General features: G+C 46.5%; 2 long non-coding RNA genes across 2 annotated transcripts; one reads left to right on the forward strand and one right to left on the reverse strand.

Annotated features, from left to right (window-relative positions):
• Positions 1–423: 423 nt before the first annotated feature.
• LOC138143893 (uncharacterized) lies at positions 424–7244 on the forward strand. The gene is made up of 3 exons (XR_011163823.1): positions 424–1511; positions 3152–3236; positions 6023–7244. It is a non-coding gene; the product is annotated as an uncharacterized lncRNA (long non-coding RNA).
• A 13182-nt stretch (positions 7245–20426) lies between these two features.
• Positions 20427–23156, reverse strand: LOC138153802 (uncharacterized). Its single transcript, XR_011166466.1, has 2 exons — positions 22905–23156; positions 20427–21071 (listed from the first exon to the last, which is right to left on the reverse strand). It is a non-coding gene; the product is annotated as an uncharacterized lncRNA (long non-coding RNA).
• Between the last annotated feature and the right edge of the window lie 1953 nt (positions 23157–25109).

Below are 25109 nucleotides of genomic sequence, written 5' to 3' on the forward strand. Positions count from 1 at the left end.
ATATTTGTCCTAGCTCTGACCTGTGTTCTAGAGGCCTTCTGTGTTCTGAATACTGTATTCTCAAGTCTTTTCTTTCCTTAAGATTTCTCTGTGTTTATGAGAGAGGACTAAATACCCAGTAAGCTTTTTGCCTTTGGGGGAGGTGTGAGGGAAGGGAGAGGGAGCAGCTCAAGGGGCGCCCCTCTCTATGTTTGTGTTCCCTCTACTTGACCTAGTTTCCCTTCCCTGACTCAAACACCCAGGGACCCTTGATGGGCAAATGGGCTGGTCCCAGGCAGCCAGGGCTCTAGGATTGCTTGTTGCTTCCCATGGCCTTGACCTTAGGAAGAAAGCTGAGAAGGGCCTCAAAAGGAGCAGGCTTAAATCAGCGGGTTCCTGGCAGGCAGTCCTATGTCTTTAATTAAATGCAGGGGCCTGGGAGGGGGGAGGGAAGGAAGGCGGGTCTGGGCTTGGAGCCTGAGGAGCCTCAGTTGGCCCTGAGGCTCTTGGAGGAAGGTACAACCCAGAGGCTTAACTGTTTAGAGAGATCGAGAAGAGGGAGGTCTCCCATCCAAGGCCCAGATGCCAGGCCCCTGGGGAGGCTGTGGCCATATAGCTCAGCTGGGACTCCTTTCTGGGACTGAGGTCCTTAGGAGTCATAGGAAGATGTCCCTTGGAAAATGTCCATTTCCTAGGTCATTTTGTTGCCAAAAGAGGCTGGATTGTGTAGGCCTTTCTCTAGGCCCCAGTTTCCCTCAGTTTCCTCATCTCTAAGAGAGTACCATATTTGGAGTCCCAGGATCTAGGAATCAAATCCCTAGCTCTAATACTTACTTACTCAAGGCCTGGCCCAGTCACAATTATCTGAGGTAGTTTTCTTGTTGGTAAAATGGGAATCCTTGCATTTCCTCCCTCCTGGGATCTTTGAGTCAATCAGACAAGTATTTACAAAAGGCTTCCTAGGTGCCTGGCATGGTATTTTGTAAAGCTGAAAGTACTCTAGGCTTTAATAAGTGGATAAGCCAGGGGGGAAGGCTTGCCCAGCTTGTCCCCCAAGTCCAGCTCAGTACAAATGGTAAAGTTGGACCAGGTTCCATGCATTCCATCCTCCCCCAGCACACACAGACCTCAGGCCTTCCCTAGCTCTCAGTACCTTCTGAACCCCAACCTCACTCACAACCTCACCTCTCCCATGGGATATAGCTCAGGTTGAGGCAGCCAAGGGATGATGGAGCAGGGGAGGGAAGATGCCAGCTTCCCCTCAGGCCCTCTCCATCTACAAATCCCTTCCCCCACCCCCATGGTTTGAGAGGATAGTCCCACGGGGTGGGGCCCCAATCACGCAGGATGTGGTAGGGCCGGAAAGTTGCGACAGGAGGCATGGGGTTTTCTACTTTCTGGGAAAGGAGGCTGGACTCCCTCAACCACTCTTCCTTCCTCCCTCCCCCTGTCCCACAAGGGAGCAGGCTGGGGCTGCAGATGTATGTGGTAGAGGGCTGGGAACAGATCAGGAGGGAGCAAAGAGGAGGCTGGTAGGTCTTCCCCCTTCATCAAGCAGACCCCCCCCTCCAGTTGTCCCTTCAGTCACACCCCTGTCCCCCACCTAGTTCCTCCCAAACTAGGTTTCCTGTTTTGAAATGTGGAGGCTGTGATGTTAGGGGGAGAAACAGCTTTGACCTGGCCATCTATCTATTAGGCATTTTGTTTCTTGATCACTCCTTCCTCCCCTATCCAGGGTGAAGCCAATAGCTAGCACTCAGGGCTTCCTCCCCACTACCCCGGGGCAGAGGAGATGAACCCTGGGTCATAGCCTGTGGTAGGGCAGCTGACTAATCTTCAGGGCCTTCTCATCCAGTTCCTAAAGCCCTGGGGCCCACAGACCAGGTGGCCTTGGAACCTGACTTGGGCATACCTCAGCCAAGAGGTCAGGCTCAGTCTTGGTGCTTCTGAGCATACACCCATCTCCCCTTCTCTCAGCTCTGTTGGGCTACAAGTCTTCGCCCTCCTCCCCCCCTTCCCTATCCAAGGGGAGAAAAGGCAGTGCTTCACTTTGGAAGCCCTCGGCCAAAGCCACTCTTCAGACCTGAGCTCCTACTGTCATTCCCCATGTTCTTCCCCCAAAACTCTGGGTTGAAAATGTCAGGATGAGGAGAAAGGAGAGAAGTTAGCAGAGTTATGTTATAATTCTTCAAAGTATGGATGGGTCGGCCATTAGTGGGGGCACTGGATGGGGAATCTGGCAAGCCAGGTTCAACTCCTGACCCTGAAACCAAGCAAATCACTTCTCTCTGGGTTTCATTTTCTCATCTAGAAAAGAAATGAGAGCTAGTATTTCTTTAATACAAGGATTGCCATTTATTTTGCATATATGTAAGAGGTCTCCCCTCAATACACTTGATGCAGGTTTTCATGCGAATTGTAAGGTTTTGGATGATGAAGTTTTCATGTGTTAACAAGGTATTAACACTGTTGTCCCTTTACAAAGTATGAAGTATTTCTCCAATTGAGTCAGAATTGGCAACACCATTGGCTGTGCTGAAAGTCCCATACCTCTGAGGACCTTTAAAAGACTAAGTTGCTGCTAGTTCTTCAGGCACTTTTAAGGCTGGAGTCAGCAATCCAGGAAGAACCTGGCCCCTGAGAAGGAACTGGTCTGGTTAGGAAGAGGGGGGGGGGGGGAAGAAAAGAAGGGGGCAAGGAGAGAAAGGGGATTTTCTTCTTTGTAAAGAGAAAACATCCTCATCTTTGACTACGTGAGCTGAACTGGGGAACCCCCCCTCCACAAATATCTTGACATATACCTACCTCAGAGCATATTGTCTCCCTGATAGAATGTAAACTCTTTGAAGATAGGAATTGTCTTTTTTTTTCTTCCTTTTTTGTCTTGTCAGCCCTAGTGCTTGGTAAAGGACCTGGTGAATATGGAGAGCTGAATAAATGCTTACTGATAGGTTGATTCTCTTATTTAATTCTCTCACAATAGTTTTATAAAGCTAAAGATACTGTGTGGTACCCTGTGAGGTACCTGTAGGTACCCTGTGAGTACCATGGGAATATGTAATCATCATTTTACAGAAGAGGAAACTGAGACCCATAGGGGTATGGTAGAAGGGGTGCTAGACTGGTAATCAAGGAAGCTCTGATTCTTGGTTTTCTCTTCTTTAAAATGAAGACAGTAGATGGTCCTTAAGTCCTTTGGGGATGTGATGGAACCAGTTCCTACAATCTGGTGGAAAGCTGATTGTTAAATTTTCAGTGTGAGTATTCACATCTCAGAAATGGGTAAATATGACACATCACAACTTGGTTTAGGGTCTTGTTGGTTATCTAGACTTAAGAAATTTTGGAGGAAATTTTAATCATGTAAATTACATTTTAAAGGATGTCATGGCTACTTTTTTTTCTGGAGAGTTTGTGTTAAACATTTAACAGTGTACCCCTGTGAATTTGCCTACAGTCACACAGCTAATTAAGTGTCAGTGGCATCATTTGAACCCAAGTTTGCCTGAGTGGGCCCAGTGTTTTCTCTCCTTAATCACTAAGTTTCCCATAAAAGCTCCTGTTTCCACAGCCAGTCAGTCAACATGCATTTATTGAGCACTTACTGTGTGCCAGGCACTATTCATAAAGTTGGGGATACAAAGAAAGAATAACCGTTCTAGCCCTCAAGGATCTCACATTCTGCTGGGGAAACATCTGGCAAATAACTAGATACAAATAAGATATAGAGGGAGTAAACAGAAGACAATGTCTGAGGGAAGGCACTGGGAGGAGATGGGAGATGGGGACCAGGACAGGATTCCTGAAGAAGGCAGGATTTGAATGGAGTCTTGAAGGAAGCTAGAGAAGCTGAGAGGTTGAGGTGATAAGAGAGAGCATTCCAGGCTTGGGGCAACCTGTGCAAAGGCATGGAGGTAGGAAGTGGGAAGTGTCTGATATGAGAAACAGCAAGAAGGTCAGTGTAGCTGTGTCAGAGAATTTAGAAGGAAGCAAAGCCTAAGGATGCTGGAAGGGTAGAAGGGCACAGGTTGTGGAGGGCTTTAAATACCAAATATCACATAGCTAAGGGGTCAAGCATACTACTCTGGCAGATAGCCTTTAGCACTCCAGAGTAACTAAACCAGATTAAAATTGGGAGATTTTTAACAAAATAAATAAAAATACAACAGAACACAGAGAATATTAATATCTAGGGGCAGCTAGATAGTGGATAGATAGAGTGGCACAGAGGATAGATAGAGCACTGGACTGGGAACTAGGAAGACTAATCTTCTTGAGTTCATATCTGAACCCAGAGACTTACTCAGCTGTATGACATCGGTCAAGTCACTTAACCCTGTGTACCTCAGTTTTTTCATCTGTAAAATGAACTGGAAAAGAAAATAGCCAACCACTCCAGTATCTTTGCCAAGAAAATTACAAATGGGGTCACGAAGAGTCAGATGCAACTGAACAACAACGACAATATAAATAGTTTTCTAAGTCAACATGTGGTCAGCAGGGATCCTTAGGCAGGGTTTAATGGCCCCCATTTCTATTTGTTTGACATCACTGCTATAGGGATTCAATCTTGATTCTGGAGATAATAGGGAGCCACTGAAGATTAGAGGGTAAGTGGTGACATGGTCGACACTATGCTTTAGGAAGATCATGTTGGCATCTGAGTGGAGGATGAACTGGAATGGGAAGAGACTTGAGACCAGAGACAGTTCGAGGCTTTGGAAGCCTTGCCCAGGAGAGTGCCGGGGACAGCTTATACACTTTCCTCACAACAGACAGCATGAGGCAGAGAGACAGTGCAAGCCTTAGGAGGTCCTGGATGTTTGGTCAGGAAATTGAGGGTCCAAGATACATTCGGTGTCTATCTCAGGGTCTATCAAGTAGGAACTGTCTCCACTGGTATTTAAACCCAGGTCTATTCTGACTCCACATACAACTGTCATTAACCCTCTACTAGGTTATGGACTTAAGGAACCCAGAGATTCTGTGACTCTTCCTTCTCCTGGGCAAATGGCCCCACAGGTCCTGCAGGGAGACATTTTGGGGGAGGCCCCCAGGCCACAAGGCCAGGTAGATGGGCCCTTGCACTGACAAGCTTCAGCACTGCTCTCCCTCCTTTCTGTGTCCCTAGCCACCCCCGTGCCCCTAAGAGTGACCACCAAGCTATTTTTACTCATCCCCACAGCTATTTGCAGAGCCTGAGTAAGTCTGTCTCCTGTGACCCAACAATCCTCATGCACTTGTCACCCCTGGCTAGGCAAATGGCTAGGGCTAAGCTCTGAATTGAAGCAAGAGGTTGGGAAGGATCCTTGAATGTTCTCCTTAGATCCCAATGATCTACCTTGAGCGAGGTCCAGCTCTGCCCTCTCCTCCTCAAAAGTTTCCATAACTCTCTATTGTCTTTAAGGAGTAAAAATACAAACTCTTCTGTTGGACTTTTAAAACCCTCCATAGCCTGAGTCACACCTGTTTTTGTAGTCTTGTTTTGGGTCACTTCCCTTTGTGCATTCAGCATTGTGACCAAACTGGTCTATTTCTTGTCTCCATGCACACCCCCCCCCCTTTACACAGTGCCTGGGACATAAGAAGAGATTAATAAAATGTTTATTGATCGACTGATTACTTTGTACATAACATTCCATGAGCTGCCTCTGAAAACAGCCTTTGCTCCTCATGCCTGGAATGCTCTCCCTCCTTACCTCTGCCTCTGGGAGTCTCTGCATTCCAATTTCAACTCAAATGCCTTTTTTTTTGCCTTTTTAAAAATAATATTTTATTTTCCCCCAATTACATGTTAAAACAATTTAAACGTTTTTTTTAAAAAAGTTTTGAGTTAAAATTCTTTCCCTCTTTGCCTCCTCTCTCCCTTTCCTGAGATGGTAAACAATCTGATATAGGTCATATATGTGCAATCATGCAAAACATTCAAATGCCTTTGAAAAGGCCCTTCTCTTTACTCATGATAGTTAGCAAATCCTAGCCCCACCCCACAATAATTACTTTGTATTTATTTCTCTGTTTATATGTTGCTTTTCCTTCATAGGATGTTTAGAAGCAGGTATGTGGCACCATGGACAGAGCTCGACCTGGAGTCAGGAAGACCTGAATTCAAATCCAGCCTCTGATACTTAGAAACTATGATCCAAAGCAAGGCAACTTAACCTCTGCCTCTTCATCTATGAAGTGGTGACAATAATAGGATTGTTGTGGGGATCAAACGAGATGATACAAAGTACTCTGCAAACTATCATTCATATTATTCTTTTTTTCTCTTTGTATGCTTGGTACTTGGCACATTGGGGTGTTGAATTTGTTTTAACTTAATTAATCCTGCCACTGCTAACAGTAGAGTCATGACTTGGAGAGAGGAGGGAGGAGTGGGGAGGGGAGAGAGGATCTAAGTTCAGATTCTGAATGGTGCTTCCTCTCCACTCTCTGGGCCTTGATGAAATGAACAAGCTGGGCTAAATGAACTCTATGGTACTGACCAGGTTCAAACCTCTGAGCCCATGCTCCCCTCCCCACCCCCCACCCCCAGGTTCTGGAGTCAGACCGGTCTCTTCCAGACATTCCTCCTGAAAAGATGTTGCTTCTCAGAGAGGAGGTAAGAGAATCAGTCTCAGCTACAGAAAAATCCTATTCCCTCAATCACCATGAGTTTAGGGGTGAGAATTCCCACCATCTGGATCCAAATTTCAGCTACAGTCTAATGGAATTTGCAAGGGACAGATAGAATGTAAGCTCCTTGAGATCTTTTGTCCAGTACAGGTCCCAGGGCATATGACAGGTGCCAAATAAATGCTTCTTGGTTGATTTTTGGATCGGTAAAGTTGAGAACCAGGAGGTGTGGATTATAATCCTGTCTCTGCCATACACTTGCTATGTGGCCTTGGATAAGTCCCTTCTTTTTGTGCTCAGTTTCCCCATCTGTGAAATGAGTGGGTTGGACTAGAATTGGGTGCAGCCTTTTTACCGAGTCCAGGATTTACAGAACAAATCTTTTTATTAAGGGGATTTGTTCTGTGAAGTTTGGATTCAGTCAAAGGGCCACACTTGAGGCCCTAGAGGGCCACATGTGACCTCAAGGCCGAAGGTTTTCCCATTCCTGAATGAGATGAAGACCCTTTCAGCTTTGACATTCTCTGTTCTAAGGGTCTTCCCAGTTCTAACATTCTGTGTTCAATCAATCAATAAACATTAAGTACTTAACTATGTGCCAGGCATTGTGCCAGATTCTGGGGATATCATAAGAGGCAAAGACAGACCTTGCCCTCGAGGCACTTAAAATCTAAGAGGGAATTCAACATGCAAATACACACATACAGAGCGAGGACATATCCAGAGTAAACAGGAAATAGTTCCCAAAGGGAAGGCGCTAGGATGAAGAAGGGTCGGGGAAGGATTGCTGTGGAAAGTGGGACTCCAAGGAAGCCAGGAAGGTCAGGAGTCAGAGCAGAGGAGGGAGAGCATTCCAGGCACAGGGGACAGCCAGGAGAAGGCTCGGAGTCTAGAGATGTGTCTTGTTCGAGGACCAGCCAGGAGGCCTGTGTCCTGTGTTCTGAGGCACCTCCCACACTCACTTTCAATGAATCTTACTCAGAGATGGAAGGGAAGAGTTCTTTCCCCAAAGGGGCAGGAAGTAGGTGTGTTTTGCTGTTAATTAGCTGGGGGACATCACACCCTCCTAGGGAGCTCAGTCGCCTGTTGCCGATCCCCCAGAACAGCTTGCTCCAGCCCCTCCTGTTTCTTCTCCCCAACAAGGCCATCTCTAACCCTGAACTGAGACCTGAAAATGAAGGAGGTGGGTGTGGGGGCTCAGGAGAGGGCAGAAGAGGGTATAAATAGCATCCTCCCCTTCCTTCCCCCACACTCCTCCCCACGCTGTCCCTGTCCCCGGCAAACCGTCCTTGCCTACGTGGAGCCTGCATCAGCTCTGTGCAGGGCCGCTGGCTGCCATGGTAACGCTGACATCATCAGGGCAGAGGCAGGTACCAAGGCTGGACAGCAGCCCCAGGAGAGGGAAGCTGAGGTCAGGGGGAGCAGAGCAGCAGCCTCACTTGTCCTCAGCTGGGTGCCCTACTGGGCCGGGGTAAGGGACTGCAATGGGCTGGGAGGCTGGTGAGATCTGGGCTAGGGCCTCCTTCCAGCTTACCCAGGCACCCCTGGAAGACAAGTGCTTTGGGAAGGTCTTTATCCATCCTGGCCACTGAACCTTTCGGGGGGGTTGAATGTTTGGATGACCTGAATTCAAATCCTGCCCAGACACTTGCAAGTTTTGTGGCCCCTAAACACATCTCAGTTTCCTCTGATAAAGATGGGAATAATTAGAGTACCTATCTCCCAGTATTGTTGTGAGTAAAAAATAGGCTAAGACATGTAAAGTACTTTGCAAGTACTATGTAAATGCCAGCTGTCATTATTAAAATGATTATTATTTGACGCTCACAACTGTGCTGCAAGGGTGGGTGCTATTATTTCCCCCACTCAACAGAGGAGGAAACTGAAATCCAGAAGATTTACCAGGTGGGATTTAAACCCAGGGACTTCATATCCAGGACACCAGCCTCTCCACACCATATGGTTTCCTCACTGCTGAGGGACAAGTCACTTCTTGGCCTTCTTGGGCATGTATAGCAGGAGACAGCTGAACTAAGAGACCCAAGGTCTTACCCTGGTTGAGGAGTAGGGTGGAAAGGGAGAGTCCACCTAGGGGAGCCTACTTCCTGATTCAATTTAATAAGTATTTCTTAAGCATTTATTATGCCATATGTTAGGGAACCAAAGAGAAAACAAAAAACAGTCCCTCACCTCAAGGAGTTTATACTCCAGTGTGGGAGGAAGAAGACAGATACAGCTTAAGAATTGATAGGTACAGAAATGGTCATACTCCAGAGTCAAATCCTATCCAGCCATCCCACCATTTATCAGCCCAGCTCCTCCCCATCTGCCCCCCACCGGCCGACCTTGCACATACACACACATACACACCACACACACATATACACACATATACACACTTATACACACATCACATAGAAGGCTTGAGACCAGGACCTCCACACTGGCTCTCCCAGCACCCAGATCCCCCCCTAAACCCAGGGAAAGTCAATCCATTCACTTGTGGAGCTCTCCCCTAGGGCCTCTCCAGCTGATTTTTGACTGAGTGTGTGCAAACTAGCCGGGGTTGTGCCAATTGGAGCTGACTTGGGAAATTGTTTCAATTTTCAATCTGAGCATTTCCAACTCAGAAATCAGCTACAATCAGGGCTTGATTTATCGTCTTCATTGTCTAAACTCGAGAAAATGATGAAGAAGACCTTGATAAATACAGATTAAACTTGAAAGTTTGTTGCTCTTTTTGGAGACCAAATTGTTAACACATTAATAACCAGTCCATTTTTGAAACTAGCCTGTTTAGGTCACTACCTCTGCTAGTTGTCCCTAGACACAAATCCATGCTTCAGCATCTCATCTGGTCATTTTTCCAGGCCATCTCATCACCTGCCTGCCACAGCCAGCACTCCAGCCCTTTCCACCTCCACAGCACAAAAGAACTTGTCTTTGCTACCATTCTTCTACTTGTATCTTCCTCCATTAGAATGAAAGCTCTCTGAGGGCAGGGAATTCTTTCTCTCTCTCTCCCCCCTTCTCTCTCTCTCCCTCTGTCTCTCAAAAATATTTGTATCTCTACCTCTTAGCACAATGCATAACACTTCATAATCATTTAATTAATGCCTATTCATTTATTCCGATTTACTCCACTTTTTCCAACATAGTGTTAGGTACTATGTTGGGTGTTAAGTCCCTACCCTCAAGGAGCCTCCATACTGTTAAAGGTAAACAACCCACACATAGAAAATGAAATTCCAAATACATAGAAAATCATTTTGGAGGGAAGGGCAGCCAGGACAGGCTTTGTGTAGGAGGTGGTTGGCTCTTGAACTGACCTCTGAAGGAAGCTGTGTTAACCTGGGGAGCTGAGGCTCTTGCACCTGGGCCTTGCTGAGCTGAACCGTGAAGGAGATCAGGGATTCTGAGACAGGGAAGTGTGCAGGAGGTGCATTCTAGGCATAAGAGATAGCTTGAGGAACAATTCTGTGTCAGGAGAAGAAAGTCATGTAGGAGGGACAAGCAGGCCAGCATGTGACATGCACTGAGCCTGGGCAGGTGGCTGGAGCCGCATGGAGAGTGGCTTTCAATGCCCAATGGATACGTTTTGTGTTTTATTCTAGAGGCCTACACAGAGCCCCTGAAGGAGCTTCAGGAGGGGAGTGGCAGAGGCAGAGCTGGGAGCTCGGAACATCAGTTTGTCAGCTTTGTTGGGGAGGGATTAGAAATGGGGAGAGGTCAGAGGCCTGGAGCCAATTTGGAGGTCATTGCAAAAACCCTAGTCAGAGGAGCCAAGGGATCAGACTGGGGTGGGGGCCCAGGGGCACAGAGGAGAGGAGATGCTGCCACCATGACTGACTCTGCTCAGACTGCCATTGGCTGATTGCTGCGCCTTCCTGTTTGGGGCTTTATACTTTGAAAAAGAAAATCACAAGCTACAAATGTGGCAGGACCCAGGATGACAGTGACTGCCTAGAAGAGGCAGCGTCTTGATCCTTGGATACCCAAGTGGGTGAGAATTTTCCCAGGCAGAGACCTCTGCAGATAAATTATCCCACACTACCCTGGCATAGACATCCAAGTAGCTCAGGGTTTTTGCATCAGAATTGAAGATCTAGCCCATGTCTTTCAGGCTATACTGCAAGGAATCTTGAAACACCCTCAAGTTTTGTTTTTTAAATGAATCTTATGTTGTTTGCTAATAGGTATTTTAAAATAATAATTTCAGAGGATTTTTAGTACAAAGTTTAAACTGAAGAGTAATATCACTGGGGAAAAATTTGAGAACCACCGAGCTAGTCAAACTCTCCCATTTTTTAGGTGGGTAAACTGAGACCTGGAGAAAGCCAAGGTCACAGCTTCCTGAGGGCAGAACTGAGATTTGAATAGGTCTTCTGACTCCAAATCTGTGTTCCCTGGAGACTTAAAATCATGCTGTCAGAGCCAGGAAGGACCTTAAAGACTGTCATCCAACTCTCCTTAATTTATCCATGAGGAAAGAGGGGCTCAGAAAGTCCCAGGTCCCAGAGCCAGCTAATGATAGAACGTAGGCCTCCTGAATTACAGTTCAGTGTTCTTTATAGCATCTCTCCCTTGACATTTGACTCACCCACTGGCAGCCTCCTGAGGGCTTTGCCCTTGCCCCAGCCAACAGTGGGCAGGAATTGAGGCTGACTTGGCACAGCTTGTCCCCAGGCTTCTCTTGTACCAGTCTTGGATGGGGCAGGATGCTGGGCTCCTGGTATCCAGGTTGTTTGGGCTCTCTGGTGGTGCTCTGTTGCAGGGGCCTTGAATGGTATGAGCAGATCACCCTCTTCAGGCTTTGTCAGACATTGTGGCTGGCAGAGCCACCCTTGCCTCTTGGTGGGCCACAGCTCAGAAACACTATACCTCTTGGGGGGCAGAAAGTAAGGGCCAAGAAGAAGTCTAGAAGGTGAAGAGACACTTAGACATCCCAAAGGGGCTGAGGGGTGTGTGTGTGTGTGTGTGTGTGTGTGTGTGTGTGTGTGTGTGTGTGTGTGTGTGTGTGTGTATGTGTGTGTGTGAATTAAGGGGGAGAGGGGTCAAGGGGACTAGAGGGGAGAAGAACATGGTGATAGAGTAGCTGAGGCTAGTAACTTTATACCTTAGCTCTTTATGCCCTGGAGGTAGACGCCAGAGAGAAGGCTACCAGGGTGCACAGGCACCCACATCCCTCAGCTCCCATATCCAATCAATTTGCCAAATCTTTGTGAGGCTTACCGACCTCTGATCACCTCTCCCAATCTGTCCCCTTCCCTCCACACCCAGAGCCACCACCCTAGTTCAAAGCCTCAGATTACCTCTAGCCTGGACTATTATAGCCACCCTCATTGGTCCCCTTCTCTTCAGGCTCTCTCCTATCCATCCTCCACATGGCTGCCCCATACACGCTCAGACAGCAGCAAGTGCGTCACTCCCTTTCTCAAGGACCTTTCATTATTTCCACACTGTCTCTGGGATGAAATAGAGAAACTCCTCAGCTTGTCATCTAGTCTGCTTCCAGTCTACATCTCAGAGTTTCTTATATCTCCCAGGCCTTCACGAATACCAGCTGCCAATCAAACTGGGCTACTAGTTAGCTCCCCACCCAGAGGCCTCTGCACAGGCTGCTCCCCATGCCTGACATGGGCTCCTCCTCAGAAACCCTGGCTTCCTTCAAGGCTCAACTCATGGGGAGCCTGCCTTTCCTCATCTCCTCCTCATTAGCTCACTCTTTTCAGCTTCTTCATCAATAAAACAGAGGGTAATAATAACCCTACCTCCCAGTCCTTGTACGGATCAAATGAATGAATATTTGTAAAGCACTCAGCATGGTGCCCGGTACACAGTAGGCACCTGATAATATCTCCTTCCTTTCCTTCTCCTTTTACCAAATAATCCCGCCTATGCTTACTAGAGTCCATTTGTAATCTGCTGCCTGGAATTTAAACCTCTTCATAAACTGGTCCCATTATCCTGCCTTTCCAGCCATCTTATACATTAATCATTCCCCTCCACTGTCTCTCCAATAAATCAATACATATCTATTAAATACTGACTGTGTTCTAGGTGTTGTGCTAAGCTCTGGGGACACAAAAAGAGGAAAAAGATAGTTCCTTCCCTCAAGGAGCTTACAGTCTAATGGGAAAGACCACTTGTAAATAAATATATTACAAAGCAAGATACAGACAGGAAAAATGGGAAATAATTAAAAGACAGAAGGCACCAGAATTAAGAGGAGTTAAAGAAGTTTTATTGTAGAAGGTGGGATTTTAGTTGGGACTTAAGGAAGCCAGGAAAATTAGGAGTAGAGTGAAGGAGGGAGAGCATTCAAGGCATGGGGAAGAGCCTGAGAACACTCCAGGAGCTGAGAGATGGTGGGTCTTGTGGATGGAAAAGCCAGGAGGCCAGAGTCACCAGATGGAAAAGTATGTGTCAGGAAGTTAGATGTAAGAAGACTGGAAAGGTAAGAGAGGACCAGGTTATGAAGGGCCTTGAATGCCAAGCAGAGCATGTTGTACTTGCTCCTATAGGTAAGAGGAAGCCATTGGAGTTGAGTGTGTGTGTGTGTGTGTGTGTGTGTGTGTGTGATAATCAGACATTCACTTTAGGAAAATCTCTTTGGTGGCTGAATAGAGGATGGATTGGAGTGGGAAGAGACTGGAGGTAGGCAGACCCTCTGGCACCTACTACAATAATTGAGATATGAGATGATGGGGAGGTGCACCAAAGTGGTCGTTATGCCAGAGGAAAGAAGGAGGTATATTCAAGAGATGTTGCAATGATAGAATTGACAGGCCTTGGCAACAACTTGTTGCAGGGGGGATGCCTGGGAAGTGAGAGATAATGAGGAGTCCAGGCTGACTCATAGGCTGTGAGCCTGGGGGACTGGGAAGATGATATGGTCCTCTACAGCAATAAGGAAGGTAGGATGTGGGAAGGGTTTGGGGGAAAGATAAAATGTTCTGTTTGGGACATACATATACAGCCATACAAGTCTTCATGACCCATGACACTCCCATTTCCCACTTCTTGCCTTTCCATTGACTGTCCCCTCCTGCCTAGAATGCTTTCCCTCCTCACCCCTTCCTCTTAGAATTCCTGCTTTCCAGGGTGGCTAGGTGGCACAGTGAATAGAGCACCGGCCCTGGAGTCAGGAGGACCTGAGTTCAAATTCGACCTCAGACACTTAACACTTACTAGCCGTGTGACCTTGGACGAGTCACTTAACCCCAATTGCCCTGCCTCCCCCCCGAAAAAAGAAAAAAATATTCCTGCTTTCCTTCAAGACTCAGTTCCAGGGTCTCCTTCTGCAGGAGGCCTTTCCTGGTCTCCCTGGCTGCTGGTGCCTCCCTCTCCAAGATTCCCCCCGTCTGTTTTACTTGCGCTCTGCACATAGCTCCTTGAAGGCAAGGATTACTTCTCATTTTTACTGATAACTAGAATTTATATGAGCAGCTAGGTGGTACAGTGGATAGAGCACTGGGCCTGAAATCAGGAAGACTCCTCTTCCTTAGTTCAAATCCAGCCTCAGACACTTACTAGCTATATGACCCTGGGCAAGTCACTTTACTCTGTTTGCCTCCATTTCCTCATTTGTAAAATGAGCTGGAGAAGGAAATGTCCAACCACTCTAATATCTTTGCCGAGGGAACTCCAAAACGGGTCCACAAAGAGTTGGACAAGACTGAAAAAAAAAAGACTGGACAAAAACTGAGCATTTTTATGATATTTTAGGGTTTGTAAAGTATTCTACATGTTAGCTCGTTTGCTCCTCACAACCCCTGGAAGTAGATGCTATTTTCATCTCCATTTTACAGATGAGGAAACTGAGACAGACATGGGTAAAGTGACTTATTCAGGATGACGAAGCCACTGAGCCTCATGATTCCAATTCAGGTGTTTCCCGCTCCACGTCCCAGCTTCTATCGGCTCTGCCCCCTTGCTGCCTGTCCTGGCCTCCTCAGTGCCCAGCACAAAGCAGATGCTCAATGCATGCTAGATCTTGTGGAATGTAAGCTCTTCGAGGGCAGGGACTATTTTTCCGCTTGTCTTTCCTCTTCTCAGTACAATGCATGGCAGTCAGCGAATAAGCATTTATGAAGAACCCACCAAGTACCAGGCACTGGGCTAAACACTGCAGATAACAAGAAAGAAAAAAAGACAGCCCCTGCCCCCAAAGGGCTCCCAGTCTAAAGGGAGAGCACATACAAACAAGGCATAAATAGGACAAACTGGGGACAGTCAACAGAGAGAAGACGCCGGTGCTTAAGGGGCATTGGAAAGGGTTATTGTAGAAAGTGGGGTTTTTAGCTGGAACTTCAAGGAAGCCAGAGAGGAGGAAGGAAAGCATTCTAGGTAGGGGGGACAGCCAGAGAAAAGGCTCAGAGTCTGAAGACAGAAGCAGCCAGGACACACAGCAAGCATTGGATGAATGCTGCTGGTTCTGTGGGCCTGTTTGCACATTGTTATTTCATCGGTAGAATGGAGGCTCCTTGAGGGCAAGATTGTTTCTCCCTCATCTTTCTTTTTCTACTCAGCCCAGTGTGTCTGATGGTTAGCTTCGTGTATGCTTTAGGGATTGGGCTGGATTAAAATGGATTGGGTGAAGAAGAGACCACTTTAGTTTTGCAGTGTTTGGCCCTGGCAGCCCCTGGAACGAGAGGCAGGTTCCCAGGTCCCTGAGCTCTCCCAAGCAGTCATTCAGGGCCTTATTTTGCCACCTGCTAGCAAGGCTGTAGCACAGCTATATTTATCTTGTAGTCATCAAAGAGGAATTCTTAAACTCTGGTGGGCCATGGCAAGCACCACTCCCCATGCCCTGTGGCTTGGAAAATACAGTGGAAGATTTAGCACACTCCTTGTGTTTATTGCTATCAGACTCAGAGCTTTCCAGACTTGAAAGCAACCTGAGACCATTGACTCTAACTCCATCATTTTACAGAAGTGGAAACTGAGGCCCAGAGAGAGGAAAAGACTTGCTAAAAATCACAGAATTGGGCCCGGGACCTCTAGCTGGATCTCTGAATACCCATTTACTTCAATTGCAAGTCATTCACTTCAATAACCATTTAGGAAGGATCTTCTAGGGCAGTTAGGTAATATAGTAGATGTAGTGCCAGGCCTGAAGTCAGAAACTCATCTTTGGGAGTTCAAATCCAGGCTCAGACACTTGCTAGCTGTGTGACCCTGGGCAAGTCACTTCACTCTGTTTGCCTCAGTTTCCTCACCTATAAAATGAGTTGGAGAAAAACATGGCAAACCACTCCAGTATCTCTGCCAAGAAAATCCCAAATAGGATCACGAAAAGTTGGACACAACTGAAACGGCTCAACAACAAAAAATCTGCTAGGTGGCTCCATAGACAGGGTGCTGTGCCTGTGATCAAGAAAACCTAAGTACAAATTTGGCCTCAGAAGTTTAGAAACTGTGTGACCATGGGCAAAAGTCACTCAACCTCTCAGCCTCTGTTCTCCCATTTGTAAAGTGGGGATAATGATAGCACCATTGTTCCAGGGTTGTTGTAAAGGATGAAATGAGATAATATGGGTTTTTTGCAAACTCTAATACACTATACAAATGTCAGCTGTTATTTACTATCAAGCACTAAGTGCTAGGGATACCAACAGTCACTTTACTAGGGGAAAGTTCAGTTCCACACACACACCCACACATACAGCCTACCCTTGCCCTCTGACCTTGGACAAGGTGTCTCTTCCTCTGCAAAATGAGGCTTTGGGGTAGGTCTCTGACACGACCCCTAGCTCCCAAACTGCAACTACCACTTGAGACAGACTAGGCTAGAGCCATTACCAGGAAAAACATATTCACAGAACATAAGAGTATCAGAGCTGAGAGAGATCTTAGGAGCTCAAAGGGACCTTTGGGACCGTCAGATCCAACCCCCCTCATGCTATATGAGGACAGAAAGGCTGCTTGTGGTGAAATGAATTGCCCAGGGTCACACAGATGGAAGAGTCAGAGGCAGGATTTGAAGCCGATGCAGCAGGCCAGCCATTACACCACCCTACTTCTTGACCAAGGGAAAGGACTTTATTATATACACACACACAGGTAGGTCTGACTCTTTGTGACCCCATTTAGGGTTTTCTTGGCAAAGATACATTTCTTTCTCCATCTCATTTTGCAGATGAAGAAACTGAGGCAGTGTGAAATGACTTGCCTAGGATCATATAGCTAGTGTCTGAGGCCAGATTTGAATTCAAGTCTTCCTGACTCCAGGCCCGGTGCTCTATCCACTATGCCACCACGCATGTTTGCACACACATATGTATACGTCTTATATATATACATTCATGTACATGCGTGTGAGTGTGTGATATGTGGCAGAGATGACTCCAATTTGAAGGGATCTTTCCCACACACTTTCCTGGGGGAAAAGGGTGGCAAAGGGGAAAGAACCTGCTGGTGGAAGGGGAGAAGGCATGATGGCTGTCCTGGGAAAGAGTCAGCAAATGTGTTTTGTCATTCCTTTTCTGCTGACCTTGGTCAAGTCCTTGTCCCTTCTCCAGGCTTTCTTTTTCTCACTTATCAAATCAGGGGGTTGAACCAAAGGATCTTGAGGGCCCCCTCCAGACCTAACATTTTCTAATGAATTCTAAGGCAAGCTAGCTCAGAAAGAAAGGGACTCTGCCATCTGGCCTGTCCCCTGGGGTCAAGTGCGTGCTGCTTGTGGCTGGTGCAGGCCTCAATCTTGTCTTCCATAGAAGGCAGAGAGCACTCATCTTCCTCATGGACAGAGGGGAGAGGTCTTGTACTTTGACTTCTGCTCCATCCCAGGCCTCTCAGACAGTTTTATTGCCAGGAAAATTTGCTGTGATTGTCATGGAATGAACCTAGGGGGAGGGGGTGAGGGACACTTAGGCTCCTTTAATAGGGGTCTAGGGGGTGGAAAACTGAAAGAGTATCTCCCCTCTTGCCCTAAGGCCAAAGTCCCCATGTTCAATACAAGGGAACCCTAGGCCATAGGCCATAGTGGGATGCCAGCACAAGGTGAGAGTCAGAGTCTGAGAGGGAGAGAGGTCCTAGAAATCTCTGGGGTGGAGTGGGAGAGCCCTGGCTCTGCTGGATCCCTGGGTCTGCCTCCACCCTGTTCAGTTGATGACTTGACATGTGACTTGGTGAAAATTCATCCTTTAGAGAGAGGCATTGGTGGGCCAGTGGAGAAGAGCACTGGACTTGGAGTCAGAGGACTCTAGCATGAATCCTGCCTCTGTCATATACTAGCTGTATGACCCTGGCCAAGTCATCTTACCACCTACCCAGGGCCTCTGCCTCCTCATTTGTCAAATGAAGGAGTTGGACTTACTGACCTCCAAATTCCATTGCAGCTCAAAATCTATGATCCTTAAGCCAGTTTACTCATTTGTGAAATGGGAATACTACTATTCATCCCAAATGAAGGAGGTGATATTTCTGTAGCATTCAGCTCTGGTTTCAATCATGTCTTTAGGCCTGAGTCCAGTTTTAGAACTATATTTTTAGGAAGGACTTTGAAAAGGGGGAGAGCTTGCCTCCTGAATGGGGTACCAGGATGGCAAGGAGTCTGGAAGTCATGCTATGTGTGGGGATGGTTAGCGGAGCTGGGGATGTCACCAAGGGAAAAGGAAACAAGCATTTATTAAATGCCTACTATGTACAAATGCTTTACAGATGTTATCTCATTTGATCTCACAACCACCCTGGTGGGAGGATAGGTGCAATTATAATCTTCATTTTACAGTTGAGGAAACTAAGGCAGGCAGCGCTTAAATGATTTGCCTGGGATCACACAGCTCGTGTCTGAGGTCAGTTTTCTATCCACTGAGCCACCTAGCCACCTGGAGGGGATTTTGTGGGGATGGGGGTATGAGCTGGACTAGGTGGCCTCTGAGATGCCTCCCAGCTGGAAAATACCACAATTCTGAGATCTGGGGGAAGTTTGGGGGCCAATGAAGGGGCTGGATTTTCATTCCTTCTAATGTCTAAAGAGCCATCCTGAGGAATAGGGAGTAGATTTGTTCTGTGTAGCCCCAGAGGACACAGCCAGAAGTCATGCTGGGGGGGGAGGGGAGTTAGAAGGATGAGAGCTCAGATTAATCAATATAAGCAGGAAGGTGTAACCAATCAGAGCTGTCCAACATTGGTATGGAAGTTGGCAAGAGGTGCGGGGAGGGCATGACAGAGAGAATAGGAGAAGCTGGTAGTGAGCTTGCCAGCACTGAAAGTATTCAAGCAGAGACTAAGGGACCACTTGTCCAGGACTCTGGATAAGAACAGAAAACTCCTCTTTCTGTGGATAAGGACAGAAAACTCCTCTTTCTTTACCTTCTCCAACCCCAAAGTTCATGAAGATACCAGATTTAATGCCTGCTTATTGCTGTGATTCCATGCTCTTGCTGCCAGCCTAAGCAAATTAATATTTTTAATGACGAAATGCAAAAAACATTCCTGAAAAAAATGAAAAAGAAAAAAAAAATCCCACCATTCGCTCAGTCGAGACCTTCCAGGGACAACGTCACTGGGCTTAAGTAAGTGCCTGCCCTCCCTCTCTCCCTTTCCCTCCCAACAGCCGAATCTTCTGTGGGATTTGTGGAAAAAAGACCCAGCCCACCAAAGAGCAGGATTCCTGATGAAAACATCCATCGTCGCCGTGGTGATGGGGAGAAGCACAGCTGTGAGGGAGCAGCCCAGCTCCCTCTCCACCCCAAGGATGCTGGGCAGACCAAAGGCCCCCATACTCTGTTTTCGGAGGGTAGGGGAAAGATTTTACATACATGGCTGGGGCCCCCTCTCAAGAAGGAGGAGAGGAAGGGTGAGGGCTTGAGATTTCTGGAGAAAAGGTTTAAAGAGAAAAGGATGGGGGGGTGGGGAGGAGAGGTTAGGAAGATATGCTGTGTATTTTTAGACACTGAACACAGGCCTGAGTTATTTCTACAGCCCCTCCCTCTGGCTTTCAGGACTGGCTGTGGAACTATTCCTGGGTTCCCTCCCAGCACAGAAGGTATGAGTCATTGCTGGTCCGAGTCAACAGAGCTGTGTACACTTTGCAAAATGAGTGCTCTTATAAAATGAAAGATCATGTGGTCCCCAAGGTAAATACTTGCTTAAGCAAGTATACAAAGTTAGGCTCAAGAGGGCTGAGGGTCAGGCCATTCAAGGGTGAAGGACAAACAGAAGAAAAGAGAAGGCAAGCAGAACTGTCATCACCAGCCACACCACTAGAATAAGGATTCAAGTAGTTTATGTGGCACTATTATCCCCATTTGACAGAAGAGGAAAACTGAGGCCAAGAGAAAGAAAGCAACTTAGGCTCAGTCTGGTAGAAGTCTGAGCTGGAATGAATGTAGATGGCCTAGATTGAATAAACTAAGCAGTATGCAAAGCAGGTCACTCCTCTCTAGAGGATGGGAATCCGGGACTATTGGAGATGGAAGGGGTGCATTTTACAGAGGAAGAAAGCAAAGAGGATCAGAAAGATCACAAAAATTCATGGTGAGGAGGGCCCTGAGTCTTCTGACTGGAGTGCGGTGCCTTGAATCCTCACATAGTACTGTGAAAGATCTGAGTTTTACTGTCAGACATGAGCCTGGAATCAATATCATTTGATTCCATATCAGAGTAAAGGGTAACAGTGGGGAAAAGGTTGGATTTGGAATCAGAGGAGCTGAGTTCTAATGCTGACCTTTGGTAAGTCACGGAAACTCTTAGAGCTGGAACTTGATCAGAGGAGGCTTACCTTTTAACATGTCCTAACACCCTCTGGCAGTCAGTCTGGTGAAGCCTGTGGAGCCCTTCTTAAAATATTTTTAAATGTATAAAATACAATACAAAGGAAATCAATTATGTTGAAATATATTATCAAAATATCTTTTTTTAGGAGCCCAAATTCGGGCAGATAGGTGGTACACTGGCCCTGGAGTCAGGAGGACCTTAGTTCAAGTTTGACCTTATACACTTACTAGCTGTTTGACCTTGGGCAAGTCACACAACACTGATTGTCTTCCCCCTTCCCCCCCAAAAAATACAAAACAAAAAAACACCCAAGTTCATGTACTCCAGGCTAAAAACTCCTGGACTAGGTGGTCTCTGAGGCCCCATTCAGCATTAAATCTCTGATCCTACAGTTCCTTGGCTCACCATTTGCAAAAAAAAAAAAAATCAATGTGGGCTGATTTCATTCTCTGTGATTCTTCCTCTCAAGCAAGCTGACACTGACACAGGGCCTTATTACTCATGTTTCTGTCCTTGGGCCAGAAGCAAATAATATTCCCCATAATTGTTCAATACTGGCACTTGGAAGCGGCCTAAGAGGTTACATAAATCCAACAGCCTCTGCTTACAGATGATGAAAATGAGGCACATGGAAGGAAAAAAGGTCTGGTCCACATTCTTGAAGCATGTCAGTGGCAGGTCATGGCTAGCGGAGCCTCCTCTTGTCCTCCCAGCTGGACTTCCTAAACCCACTGGTCCAAGTTTATCCACTGTAACCAAAGACATGGAATATTAAATTTCAAAGCTGGGCTGGACCTTGGAACATGGAGCAGAGAATGTCAGAGTTGGAAGGGGCCTGGGAACACTGGTGATGGAATGGCAGAGATGGTGGGAGGGTGGAGGGGGGACCTTAGAATGTAGAACACTGAATATCAGAGCTGAAAGGACCCTGAAAAGATGGAACATATTAGTTGAGAGGGTCTTTCGAACATAGGAATGTTCGAAAGACCCTCCCAGCTCTGACATTTTGTGTTCTAAGGTCCCTGGAAGAGGTTTTAGAACAGAGTAGCAGAGTTAGGAAGGATCTTAGAAGACAGAAAGTCAGAGTTGGAAACATTCTTAGAACATTGAATGTCAAAAGCAGGAAGGTTCTTAGATCATAGGATATAAGAGTAGGTAGGGACTTTATAACAAAATATGAGAGCTGTGGACCTCTTAGAAAATAAAATACCAGAGATAGGAGGGATCTAAGAACCCAGAATGTCAGAGTTGAGAGGGCCCTTAGAACCACTGAGTGTCAGAACCAGAAAGGTCCTTAGAACAAAGGATATCAGACTAGGGAGAGACTTTATAACATAGAATGTGAGAGCTGTGGACCCCCAAGAAAATAAAATACCAGAGACAGGATAGCCCTAAGAACACCCAATGTCAGAGCTGGAAGGGCCTTTACAATACAGAATATGGAATCTTACAACAGAAAGGGACCTTAGAATACAGAATATCTGAGCTGGAAAGGACCCTCAAACATTGATTGTCAGACATGAAAGGTCCAATAGAACAAAGAATACAGAATACAGATTGTTGGAGTTGGAAGGAACCTTAAAATACAGAATAAAAGACATCAACACTGGAAGTCACCTTAGAACATACTGTCATACCTAGTTGGGTCTTTAGAACATAAGAGTATCATAGCTGGAAAGAACCTTAGAACATAGGATAAGAACATTAAAACATAGAATGTTAGAGATGAGGAGCCTTTACAACATGAAATGCCAGTGCTAGAAGGGTCATGAGTACAAAGAATGTTAAGGCTGGGGGGTCTCTTAGAACCTAGAATGTCAAAGCTAAGAAGGCCCTGAGAACCCAGGATGTCAGGGTTGGGAGGGCCCTTAGAACACAGGATGTCAGGACTCAGAGGGCCCTTAAAACACAGAATGTCAGAGCTGAGAGGACCCTTAGAACCCAGGATGTCAAAGCAGGGAGGGCCCTTAGGACAGAGAATGTCAGAGATGGGAGGGCCCTTAGAACAGAGAATGTCAGGGCTGGGAGGGTCCTTAGAACCCGGGATGTCAGAGCAGGGAGAGCCCTTAGAACACAGGGTGTCAGAGCAGGGAGGACCCTTAGAACCCAGGATGTCAGGGCTGGGAAGGCCCTTAGAACAGAGAATGTCAGAGCTAGGAGGGCCCTTAGGACATAGAATGTCAGCCATTAGAGACCACCAGTCCAGCTCTCTTATCTCTACTTCCCTCTGACATTCAGCCTTCTCCCCTTGTTATTTGGTTCCCCACAAGTTCTGCTCTGACTGATCAGAGGTATGGCCCTCCTGCCCTTTCAGTGTCTGTCACCAAATAGGGAGTCTGTCTAGAACACCCTTAAAATAACCTGGCGCTGCATGAACTCTCAGTGTATCCATGCCTGCTATCTGAATGCCAGGGGCAGCAGGGGGCACTCCCAGCTCCAGTGAGTCATGCTGTCATAGTAGCTTAGAGTGCTATTTACAGTATTTTAACCTGTAGCAAAAGTCAAGAGTTAAAAGGGGCACCAGGGACTCTTCTGCCCCCACCTTTTTATCCTCCTTCCACCTGCCAGGACAGGTAACTCACCTGGGACTCAGGTCTATAATAGTCGGCACCATGATCAGGCTGAGCTAAGATACAACGTCTGGACTTGAAGCTTATTATCAACCAGATAATAACTGGTTAGGACTGCTCTCTCCTGAGCAGAAGGGAAGGGCCTCACAGTTCTAAGTGATCATTACATGGCAGGGAAGGCCCTGAAAGCCTGACATTAGGAACCGGTTCCTTTATGTTCAGTTTCCCTTCTTGTTCTGGGGAGCTGTGAGTGAAGTTTCTCAGAATCCTGGAGGGGAGACTTGGAGATGAGGTCCTTGGTATCTTGCATGGGTGTGTCTGTGCTAGTGAAGATGACGGGTTCCAACTTGCTGCTTGGTTAGCTGCCAAGTACCGGGGCCCAGTGGAAAATCAGAAGTCTGAAGGCAAGGGGGAGAGAAGCACAGACTCTAGGGGAGTTCCACTGACCATCCCCAATGAAGAAACCATTCCCTCAGTGCCCGCACCAATTAACTCCACCATTGGACCTACCCTGATTGAACATTACAACCCAAGTATGCAGAGCCCAATGCTGAGTTCTGGAGGGAGATAAAGGTTTAGATAAGATGCCAAGCACTGTATTTGGCAAGAAGGATGAATACACAAAACACATTGTCTACCTTCAAGGAGTTCACAAAAAACAAAAAACAAACCTTACATGTATCAGAGAACTATCTACAAATATTAAGTACAAAGTAATTGGGCACTAAATTGAGGCACTCATGAAACGCCTCCTGTAGGAAGAGGCACTTAAGCTATGCCTCAAAAGAAAGCCAGAATTCTAAGAGAAAGCAGTTAGGGTGTGCATCCCCAGTAGGAAAAAACGGCCAGCACAAAGGTATGGTGAGAAAAAGATGGTTGGTCGTGTAGAGGGGATAGCAAGGCCAGTTTCACTAGGTCAAGCATGTGAAGGACAGTAATACAGTTGTCTGAGAGGAAGGCTGATCTTCCTCCCTCTACCACTCAAGGTATCCCTGTTTATTCTCTGAATTGTTTGTACCTCTCCCATGATTTTCTCATGGTCTACCTGGCATTGTGGTTATTTTGTATACTTGCTTTATTCCCTTTACAAGATTGTAAGCTCCTTTGGGGCAAGATTTGGGGTGAATTCTTCTTTAAGATCCTGTACAGTGCCTCTCCTCCTTGCCTCCAGTACAATACCCAAGGCATTTAGTGAATAAATTAAACAATTTCCCAAAGAAAGGTCAGTTGGGAAGAATGTGAGACTCAAAGTTAGGATCTCTACTCAACCAAGAAGCTAGATGAGCTCAGGAATTCTTAGTGGGGTTATTGAGCTAAGAATAAGGAGAAACAGAGGGATCTGGGAAAATAGTATGGCTAACTCAATGTTAGAGAGCATTAACAGAGGCATTAACAGTATACAGAACAAGGAAGGGCACTGTCCCACTATCCTGCCCTGGTTGGGCTCTGGGAGTCCAGATTACAGAATGTGGATGGCGATGGGCCTCATATCTGTGCCACATAAGGATCGATTAAAAGAAATGGGAACCTTTAGCTTGGAGAAGATGGTATTTGAAGGTCTATGAGTTGGAAGAGATCTAGCTATAGTTACATGAGATGTCAGAAACTACCCTGTTTTCCCAAGGAAATTGAGGTCCAGGGAGGTTGTGACTTGACCAGGATCACACTAGGAATGCGTCAGAAGTGGGATTTGAACCCAGGTCCTCTGACTTCAGACAGTACTCTTCCCAACCTTTATCTCAGACCAGAATAAATAAGGGAAGCAGTAGAGCCAGAAGGAAATATTTCATAGTGATTCCAAAAGTGGAATAGACTGCCTATAGGTAGTGAGCCCTCCATCGCTAGCACAAAGGCTTGGGTATATTATGGAGAATTCCTTTGTTTTTCAGTCGTGTCTGACTCTTCATGACCCCCCTGGGGTTTTCTGGGCAGATACTAGTGTGGTTTACCATTTCCTTCTCCAGCTCATTTTATAGATGACAAAACCGAAGCAAATAGTTAAGTGACTTGCCCAGGGTCACATGGCCAATAAGTGTCTGAGGCCAGATTTGAATTCAGAAAGAGGAGTCTTCCTGATTCCAGGCCTGGCATTTTATCCACTGCTCTACCTAGCTTCCCCAGGGAAAATTCCTACCCAGGGTTAAATTAAACTAAGGTCTTTTCTCATTCTTGGATTTTATAAAATGATTCTGGGCTAAATCCATTATTTAAATATTA

The sequence above is a fragment of the Petaurus breviceps genome, unplaced genomic scaffold (assembly GCF_028583685.1).
Source record: "Petaurus breviceps papuanus isolate PSGF00001 unplaced genomic scaffold, PetGlider_PUasm1.0 108, whole genome shotgun sequence".
Classification (NCBI taxonomy): Eukaryota; Metazoa; Chordata; class Mammalia; order Diprotodontia; family Petauridae; genus Petaurus; species Petaurus breviceps.